This window comes from Myodes glareolus, chromosome 2 (assembly GCF_982192425.1).
Source record: "Myodes glareolus chromosome 2, mMyoGla1.1, whole genome shotgun sequence".
Taxonomy (NCBI): Eukaryota; Metazoa; Chordata; class Mammalia; order Rodentia; family Cricetidae; genus Myodes; species Myodes glareolus.
This window is the reverse complement of record NC_142027.1, coordinates 81,517,294-81,527,618: the sequence shown is the minus strand read 5'-3', so window position 1 is coordinate 81,527,618 and position 10,325 is coordinate 81,517,294.

Here is a 10,325-nt window from a genome sequence, read left to right as displayed (position 1 = left end):
AATTATGATGTATCAATAAAAATAATTTCATTTTGGTGTCACCACAACATAAGGAACTGTATTAGAGGATTACAGCAATAGAAAGTTGAGAACCTAGTCCTAGTCACTGAATGAATCAGAGATACTTTGAAGAAGCTAAAGGAGAACTAGGTTTTGATGTTCAGGGTAATTCATTTTTCTGAAAAGACTTTATAAGCACAGGGAGTATCCACATGTAGGGTCTTGGCTAAGAAATGAGACTGCTGAGCTTGAAATCTGAGAAGGTAGAGAAGGGGGGATAAGTAATACCACATATAGATGTGAGTTGGCCATCCACATTAAATAGTGTACTATATGATTGTGAGAAAAAAATGAGAGAAAATATTAAAATAGTGACTTTTTTTCAATGAGCACATACAAATTGACTATAAGTGTTCATATAATTTCCAAAAATTTTTGAGATTTCAGTTTCTTTAGTATGCCTAAGGATGGAATTGGCCTCAATAAATGAAAGGCACAAAAAACATTTTAACAAAATCACCAATGAAAACATACTTAGCAAATTTCTTTCCACTGCTATACTGATAAAGAAAACACTAGAGTCAAATCTTCAGTTTGAACACAGAGTTGCTACACCTGAGAGAACAAAAGGAATAACTCATGGCATAATACTCAAATAAAAATGTAAAAAAAACAGGAAAAAAACTTGTAAAAACAAATTAACAGATTTGATAAACAGTCCTCAATCATAATTATTAATATTAATGGTCTCAGTCACTCAGAAATGGAAAACTAATACACTAAATTAGAAAACCAGGTCATTCTTTTATCTGCTTCCAAAATAATACATCTTTCCACCTAAGATAGACAACCCAATAGGGTAAAATCAGGGAAAAGGATATCACAAGAAAAGGGAACCAAGAAATGGAGAAGTATTATAATTATGACAAAATACACCTAAAATAGCCCCCTCCCTTCAGCTCCATATTCCAATCTGAAACATTAGAAGACCTCTCTTAACCTAATGTCAGTCCAGTTCCAGGAACCCAATGTAAAACACTGCCCATAGCCAGTGAACACTCCCTTAAGCTGGCAAAAAAAAAAAACCCTCTAGTGCATTCTCTCTCCAGAGCTCCATATCTAAGTCCATAACCTAAGCAGAAAATTCTGTTGTACTGGAGGTCACACCAAACTAGGAATCCCAGAGATTAGGAAGGTACTCAGAACAGCAGAGGCCACAAAAATATTTCATGACAAAATCAAATATAAACAATATTTATCCACAAATCTAGCCTTACAAGAGATACTCGTAGGAAAACTCTAAAGTAACTGATCAAAGTAAGTTAACTACATACAAAAAACAGAGGCAATAAATAATCCCATACCATAAAAGGGGCATGTGCACATGTGCATGCGCACACACACACACACACACACTACCAACAACAACAAAATAAAAGGAATTAACAATCACTGGTTATTAATATCTTTCAAAATCAATGGAAGCAAATCTCAATAAAAAGGAACAAACTAACAAAATGGATTCAGAAATAGAATTTATCCTTCTGCTATTTGCAAGAAATGCCTCAATACCAAAGAAAAACCTTACCAGAGAGTAAAGGGTTGCAAAAATATTTTCCAAGCAAATGAACTTAGAAAGAAAGCTTGTACACGTATTCTAATTTCTAACAAAATAAACTTTCAGTCAAAATTAATAAAAAGAGATGGTGAGGACCTTTCTTACTTCTCAAAGGAAACATCCACTATAGGACATTGAAATTCATGAGGACCCACATTTGTAAAAGAAACATTGTTAAAGCTTAAATAAGACATCAAACCATTAATTGATGGAGACTTCAATATGCCACTTTCATCAATGAACAAGTTATCTAGACAACAAATAGACAGAGAAACAGTCTAGTTAACAGACATTATGAGTCAAATTAACCTACCAGATATCAACAGAATATTTCAACCAAACACAAAAAATTACACCTTCTTCTCAGCATCTCATGGGACAATCTCCAAAACTGACCATATATTCAGTCATAAAGCAAATCTTAACAGATCAGTAAAATTGAAATAGCCCCTGTTTTTTATAAGACTACCATGGATTAAGGATAGATTTCAACAACAAAAATAATAACAGAATTCACACAAACTCATGGAAACTGAACAAATCTCTAATTAATCACCATTGGGTCAAGGCATAATGAAAGAAAGAAATTAAAGACTTCCTAGAATTCAATGGCAATGAATGCATAACATATTCAAATTTATGTGATACAATGAAAGCAATGCTAAGAGGAAAGTTCATAGCAATAAGTGCCTCCATAAGGAAATTAAAGAGATTTCATTCTAACAAGACAACAGCTCACCTGATTCCTCTAGAACAAAAAAGAAGCAAACATACCCATATATAAACTTACTAAAAGGCAGAAAGAGAATATACAAATCAACAAAATTAGAAAATAAAATGGTATATAACAACAGACACCTAGGAAATACAAAAAATCATTAGTCCATACTTCAAAATCTGTACTCCACAAAACATGAAAATCTTAAATAAATGACAACTTTCTCAATACAATACAATACTTACTAAAGTTAAATCAAGATGATTAAAACATTTTAAATAAATGCATAACTCCTAAAGAAATTGAATCAGTCATTAAAAATCTCCCACACAAAGGGCCAGGGCCAGATATATTTAGTGCAGAGTTCTACCGGACCTTCAAAGAAGAGTTAATACCAGTACTCCCAAAATTATTCCACAAAACAGAAACAGGAGAAACATTGTCACATTCATTGTATGAGGTTACAATCAACCTGATACTCAAAACACAAAGATTCAACAAATAAAGAGAATTACAGACCAGTTTCACTCCTGAACATCTGGCAAGGGCCAGATAGGTGGTTTTAGCACAGAATTATACAAGGCGTTCCAAGAGAAGCTAAGAACAAAACTCCTTTAAGTATTCCACCAAATAGATATAGAAGAAACATTTCCAAATTTATATTATGAGACTACAATCAATCTTCTATTCAAACCATGCAAAAATTTAACAAAGAAAGAATGTTAAAGGCCAATTTCCCCAATAAATAATTGATACAAAATTACTTAGTAAAATACTAACAACCTAAATCTAATAGCACATTTAAAAGTTCACCCACCATTATCAGGTAGCTTCATCCCAGAGACGCAGAGATGGTTCTACTTATGATAATCTGTCAAAATAACCTACCATATAAACAAAGTTAAAGAAAAAAGTACAAGATTTTCTTACTAGATGCTGAAAAACTTTGAAAAGCCCCAGCACCATTTCATGATGAATGTCTTTGAAAGATCAGGGATACAAGGAAAAAACCTAAATATAATAAATGCAATGTATTGCAAGTTGATAACCAACATCAAATTTAATGGAGAGAAATTTAAAGAAATTCCACTAAAATCACAGACAAAACAAAGTTGTTCACTCTTTCCACATATATTCAATATTGTCCTTAAATTTTTCTTTGGAGGAATACCTTGCTCAGTCTAGACATATTGGGGAGGCCCCTTGTCCTGCCTCAAAGCAATGCTGTAAACTTTGCTGAATTCTCATTGAAAGCCTTATTCTCTCTGAAGAATGGATGGGGATAGGAAGGAAGATAGAGGGAGTAAAATGAAGGTAGGAAATAAAACTGGGATGTTGTGGGAAGTTATGTATGCTGTGAATATGTTTTATTGCCATTGTTTAATGAAGAATCTATTTTAAGCCAATGGCTTAACAGAGTAAAGCCAGTCTGAAAAAAAAATAGAGAGCGAGAGTAGGTAGAGACAGAGAGAAGCCATATAGCGGTCTGCAAAAGACAGATGCCTCCATCAGAGTCCAGTGAAACTTTTCCAGTAGGCCACAACCTTGTGGTGATGCACAGATTAATGGAGATGGGTTAGTTTAAGATATCCATTACATTTTTAAATGAGCTGCCCAAACACAATACCTTACACAAGATCATAAATACATATACACAGTGTAGCAAATCGATCTTAAATTTGTATCAATGGACCAAAGTTCATACCAATGTAAAGTATTCATCTCTATATACTATATCCCCTTATTTCTATTAATCATTTATAACCAACCCTATTCAAATGAAAATAAACATTCATAAACAATCATTTTGGGAATTTGTGACTAGTTTTCTCCAAACTGCTTCCTGCTGCTTGTTGGACAAAGTATTTTTAGGGTTTATGGAGACCTTTTGTGGGGAATCTTGTTCCATCAAACCACATTAACCTGGAAGGAATCCGCAGGTTCTCATTTTCTATAGAAACAAAAGCAGAACATCCTTCCCAAAGTAAACTATCCTTAGACTCAAATTTTGAAGTCAAGATACCTTTACTATATTTATATACACACATATATATATACATTAGTATATATACATTATATATAATATATATTATAATGTATATATTATATAATATATAATGTATATATTATATATATACATTAGTATATATATGTGTGTATATATATATATGTTGGTTTAGGTTAATATCCAACAGAATGAAATATCTTTCTGAAGTTAGCTCATTCATGTCAAAAATTCAAAGAAAACATAATAAAATGCATAATTCAGACTCTGTACATTCCATATTTATGTGGCACTTTTTACTCTATAACTTTTTAATATTTAACTATCTTTACTCCTTTAATATATGACTTTCTCTACCCTCTTATATTAAAAAACTACTTCTTTTTATAACTCTCTATACTCAAAAAAATAACTCTCTATACTCTTTGTCTTCTCTCTGACAAGCCTATGTACATTTTTTAACATTCTGTGTCTTGTTTAGAGGTTTATTTTTGTCTGAATCTGTCTCTATTGCATATCTGTAATCATTTTATGACCATTAATACTATTTTTAAATGCTAAATAAGTATGGCCAGGACTAATGCTGCACCTTTGTCTGTTGGTTCTGCTCCTTCCAACATAGTGGAGTTATGCTAACTGACTCTATAAGCTATGCTCACTGCTCTGGCTTCAGGCATACGGGGGATTTATGTCGCCATTAAGCAACTTGTAGCACTCTGTTCATAAAACCCCATTTAAGTGTCCCATAGCCTGAACCCCCAGAAGAGACAGAGCCAATCATGCTGCCAGTACAAACCAGTAAGCTGTCTCTTAAAGAAGCCACGCCTCTACTTGCAGCCAGCAAGCAGAGCCTATCAGAAAAAAAAAAAATGCAGCTACCAAGAAGTTGCAATTGGCTCCCATTTCTGTGCATCTTGAAGCCCTCTTTTTTTCAAAGTTTATTAAATTATAAAAGTTTCTATTTCTGCCCCTCCTCCCAACACCCTCACACTCCCCCCACTCCCTCTCCTCCTCCCTCTGCATCCCTAAGAGCAGTCAGGGTTTCCTGCCCTGTGGGAAGTTCAAGTTCCTCCCCCCTCCCTCCAGGTCCAGGAAGGTGAGTATCCAAACAGACTGGATCCCAAAAATCCAGTATATGCAGAGGAAACAAGTCCCAGTGTCATTGTCAATGGCTTTTCAGAAAGACTCCAGGCCAGCCCCATTCATAGAATCCGGCCACATTCAGAGAATCTGGTTGGATCACGTGCTCGTTCAGTCCCAGTCCAACTGGCCTTGGTGAACTCTCATTAGATCAGTCCCCTTGTATCAATGGGTGATCGCACCCCTCGCGGTCCTGATTTCCTTTTTCATGTCCTTCATCCTTCTGCTCCTCATTTGGACCTTGGGGGGCTCAGTCCGGTGCTCCAATGTGGGTCTCCGTCTGTATCGCCATCCATCGTGGGATGAAGGTTCCCTCTGGTCTTGCCTTCTTTGCTCACGTTCTCTTTCCTTCTGCTTCTCGTTTGGACCTAGGGAGTTAAATCCAGTGTTCCAATGTGGGTCTCTGTCTCTATCTCCATCCATCGCCAGATGAAGGTTCTGGCCCTCTTCTCTATTTCCAATCTCCAGGAGGATAACTACATGATTTTCTTCAGGTTAAGCTTCTTATTTAGCTTCTCTAGGATCACGAATAATAGGCTCAAAGACCTTTAATTATGGCTAGAATCCACTTATGAGTGAATACATACCATATTCCTCTTTTTGGGTCTGGCTTACCTCACTCAGTAAAGCGTTTTCTATTTCCATCCATTTGCATGCAAAATTCAAGATGTCATTGTTTTTTACCGCTGAGTAAAACTCTAATGTATATATGTTCCACACCTTCTTTAACCATTCTTCTATTGAGGGGCACCTAGGTTGTTTCCAGGTTCTGGCTATTACAAATAGTGCAGCTACGAACATAGTTCAACAAATGCTTTTGTGGTGTGATAGGGCATCTCTTGGGTATATTCCCAAGAGTGGAATTGCTGGGTCCTGAGGGAGGTTGACTCCCAGTTTCCTGAGAAACTGCCACACTGATTTCCACAGTGGCTGAACAAGTTTGCATTCCCACCAACAGTGGATGAGAGTTCCCCTCTCTCCACATCCTCTCCAGCATAGGCTATCATTGGTGTTTTTGACTTTAGCTAATCTGACCGGTGTAAAATGGTATCTCATAGTTGTTTTGATTTGCATTTCCCTGATCGCTAAGGATGTTGAGCATGACCTTAAGTGTTTTTGGCCATTCGAAGTATTTCTGTTGAGAATTCTCTGTTCAGATCAGCACCCCATTTTTTAATTGGGTTAATTAGAGTTTTAGTGTCTAGTTTCTTGAGGTCTTTGTATATTTTGGAGATCAGGCCTTTATGAAGCTACAGTTACCCTGATACCAAAACCACATAAAGACACAACCAAGAAAGAGAATTACAGGCCAATCTCACTCATGAACATTGATGCCAAAATTCTCAACAAAATCCTGGCAAACCGATTCCAAGAACACATTAGAAAAATTATCCATTATGATCAAGTAGGCTTCATTCCAGAGATGCAGGGCTGGTTCAACATACACAAATCTATCAATGTAATCCATCATATAAATAAACTGAAAGAAAAAACCCTATGATCATCTCATTAGATGCTGAAAAAGCATTTGACAAAATCCAACATCCCTTTATGATAAAGGTGTTGGAGAGACTGGGGATACAAGGATCATACCTAAATATAAGAAAAGCTATTTACAGCAAGCCGACAGCTAACATCAAACTGAACGGAGGAAACTCAAAGCCATTCCATTGAAATCAGGAACAAGACAAGGCTGTCCACTCTCTTCAATATAGTGCTAGAAGTTCTAGCAATAGCAATAAGACAACATAAGGGAATCAAGGGGATTCAAATTGGAAAGGAAGAAGTTAAACTCTCGTTATTTGCAGACGATATGATAGTATACAAGAGCGACCCCAAAAACTCTACCAAAGAACTCCTACAGCTGATAAACACCTTTAGTAATGTGGCAGGATACAAGATCAACTCCAAAAAATCGGTTGCCCTCCTATACACAAAGGATAAAGAAGCAGGGAGGGAAATCAGAGAAATTTCACCTTTCACGATAGCCACAAATAGCATAAAATATTTTGGGATAACTCTGAACAAGGAAGTGAAAGACCTATTTGACAAGAACTTTAAGTCTTTGAAGAAAGAAATTGAGGAGGATAGCAGAAAATGGAAAGACCTCCCCTGCTCTTGGATTGGGAGAATCAACATAGTAAAAATGGCAATTCTACCAAAAGCAATCTATGGATTCAATGCAATCCCCATCAAAATCCCATCAAACTTCTTCACAGACCTTGAGAGAACAATAATCAAGTTTATATGGCAAAACAAAAAACCCAGGATAGACAAAACAATTTTATATAATAAAGGAACTTCTGGAAGTATAACCATCCCTGACTTCAAACTCTATTACACAGCTACAGTATTGAAAACAGCTTGGTACTGGCATAAGAACAGAGAAGTCGACCTATGGAATCAAATAGAAGATCCAGATATTAACACACAAACCTATGAACACTTGATTTTCGACAAGGGGGCTAAAGGTATGCAATGGAAGAAGGAAAGCATCTTTAACAAATGGTGCTGGCATAACTGGATGTCAACCTGTAGAAGAATGAAAGTAGATCCATATCTATCACCATGCACAAAAATCAAGTCCAAATGGATTAAAGACCTCAACATTAATCTGCCCTCTTTTTTTCATAGGTTTTTTTCTAGGTCTTATGTGAATCCATTCCCCACATGGTTGACACCATTATGTAAGCAGAGGTTGCTCATTGGTTTACCAGCTGCCCAGACCCAAATAATCACACAAAACTATATTAATTTCATCACTGTTTGCCCAACAGCTTAGGTATATTCCTAGTGAGCTCTTATACCATAAATCAACCCATCTATATTATTTTGTATTTTATCACAAAGCTCAGTCTACTGGTCAGGTTCCAGCATCTTTTTCCTTCAGCAGCTACATGGTATTTCTTTGACTCTGCCAACTTTCTCTATATATCTCTGTTCAGCTTTGTGTTTTCAAAACCCATGTTGAGCACCATTATGTAATCAGAGATTACTCTTTCATTCCTGACCACCCAAACCTGAATAATCATACAGAAACTACATGAATTACAATACTGTTTGGCCAACAGTTTAGGCATGTTACTACCTAGCTCTTATATCTTAAATTAACACATTTCTGTTTCAAGGATGTAGCTTACCAGTAAGTTTCTGGCATTCTTCTTCTTCTGCAGCTACATAGCATCTTCCTGACTCTACCTACTCTCTCTCTCCATATGTCTGTTTGTATCCCCAGTAATAGCCCCTTTGAGATAACCAAGTTTCCATTGCAAGTAGTTAACAATTGGAGATAGCTTCTGCATTGGTGATGTGGATATAGGTCCACTATCTTTTTCAGTTCTAGTACTCAGTCTGGTACAGATTCCTTCTGGGCTTGTCCATGCTGACTCAAGCTCTGTGAGTTCTTCTCTGCATTGTTCATGTGTATGTAGATGGCCTCATTTCCTTGGTGTCTTCCATCTCCTTTGGCACTTACAATATTTCTGTCTCCTCTTTCTCACAGTTCCCTGAACCCTGAGTGTGTGGGGGAATATTTGGTTGAGACATACAATTTATGACTGACTTTTCCAAAGTTTCTTATTCTCTGCACAATCTCTGGTGGTGGGTCTTTATATTTGTTCCCGTAGGCTGGAGGAGGAAGCTTCTCTGATGATAGCTGAGCAAGGCAGTGCTCTATGTGTATAACAGAATGTTATTGTGAGGTTTTTTTTATTTCTACATTCTTTTAGTAGAATATTTTTCAGTTTACCCTCTCTTAATGGGCTGTCTAGTCTCTGTATTGTGGTAATCCTAACAGTTTGGGTTTCATCCTGTGGTGTGGAACTTAAGTGAAATAAGATGTTGGTTAGTTACTCCTTCATGTTTTGTGCCACTATTGCACTAGCATATCTTTCAGACAAGATGCAAACAGAAATCAAACATTTGTGGCTGCTTGGTGTATTGGGAGTTTGCAGGGAACCTTCTTGTACCAAAGACTCTAGCACATGACAGTAAAAGGGTGACATAGGCACTAGACCTAATTCTCCATGTTCAATGAGTTCTGTAGAGAGTATCTTCAGCAATAAGACCTTGCTGTTAGCTTGTGGAGAGCAATCTTAATCTAAGCAAACTACATATGTGCTCTCATTTGGCCAACAATTCCATTAGATGTAACACATCCTGCTTTTTTTTTAAAAAAAAAAAGCCTCATTTGGTGACAAGAGATATACAGTTGAGACTCTCCCCCATTTTCATTATCATATTACTTAATTTTGATCACCTTCATGACTGTATATATTTTGGTAGGTCCCACTCTATTAAATTTCCATATTACGCCTCAAATGTCCACTAATTTTAGCTGTTTTCCCCATAGTTCTTCTCTGGTTCACCTCTTCTTTCCCCACCATATCTTTTCCTTGATGAAAATAAAAACACAACAAACCCAAACTTGTGGGACATAATGAAGGCAGTTCTAAGAGACAAATGCTAAAAAAATAAAGATATCTCATATCAATAGCATAATGATGCATTTAAAAACTTTAGAAAATCAGGAATAAATGATACCAAAAGAGTAAATGGAAAGAAATTGTCAGGCTTAGGACTGAAATCAATGAAATAGAAACAACAAAACTAAAAAATACTTAAAAAATTAGTGAAGCAAAGAATTGGTTCTTTGACAAAAAAAAATCCCAGATTGACAATTCTTAGCCAGGTTAACCAATAGTAAGAGAAAGAGGGGTCCAAATTGATAAAATTGGGGATAAAATTACATCATTACAACAGACAATGAAGACATTTAGAGAATCATAAAAATCTGTACTCAACCAAACAGAAGAACTTATAAGAAATAAATTAATCTATTAATG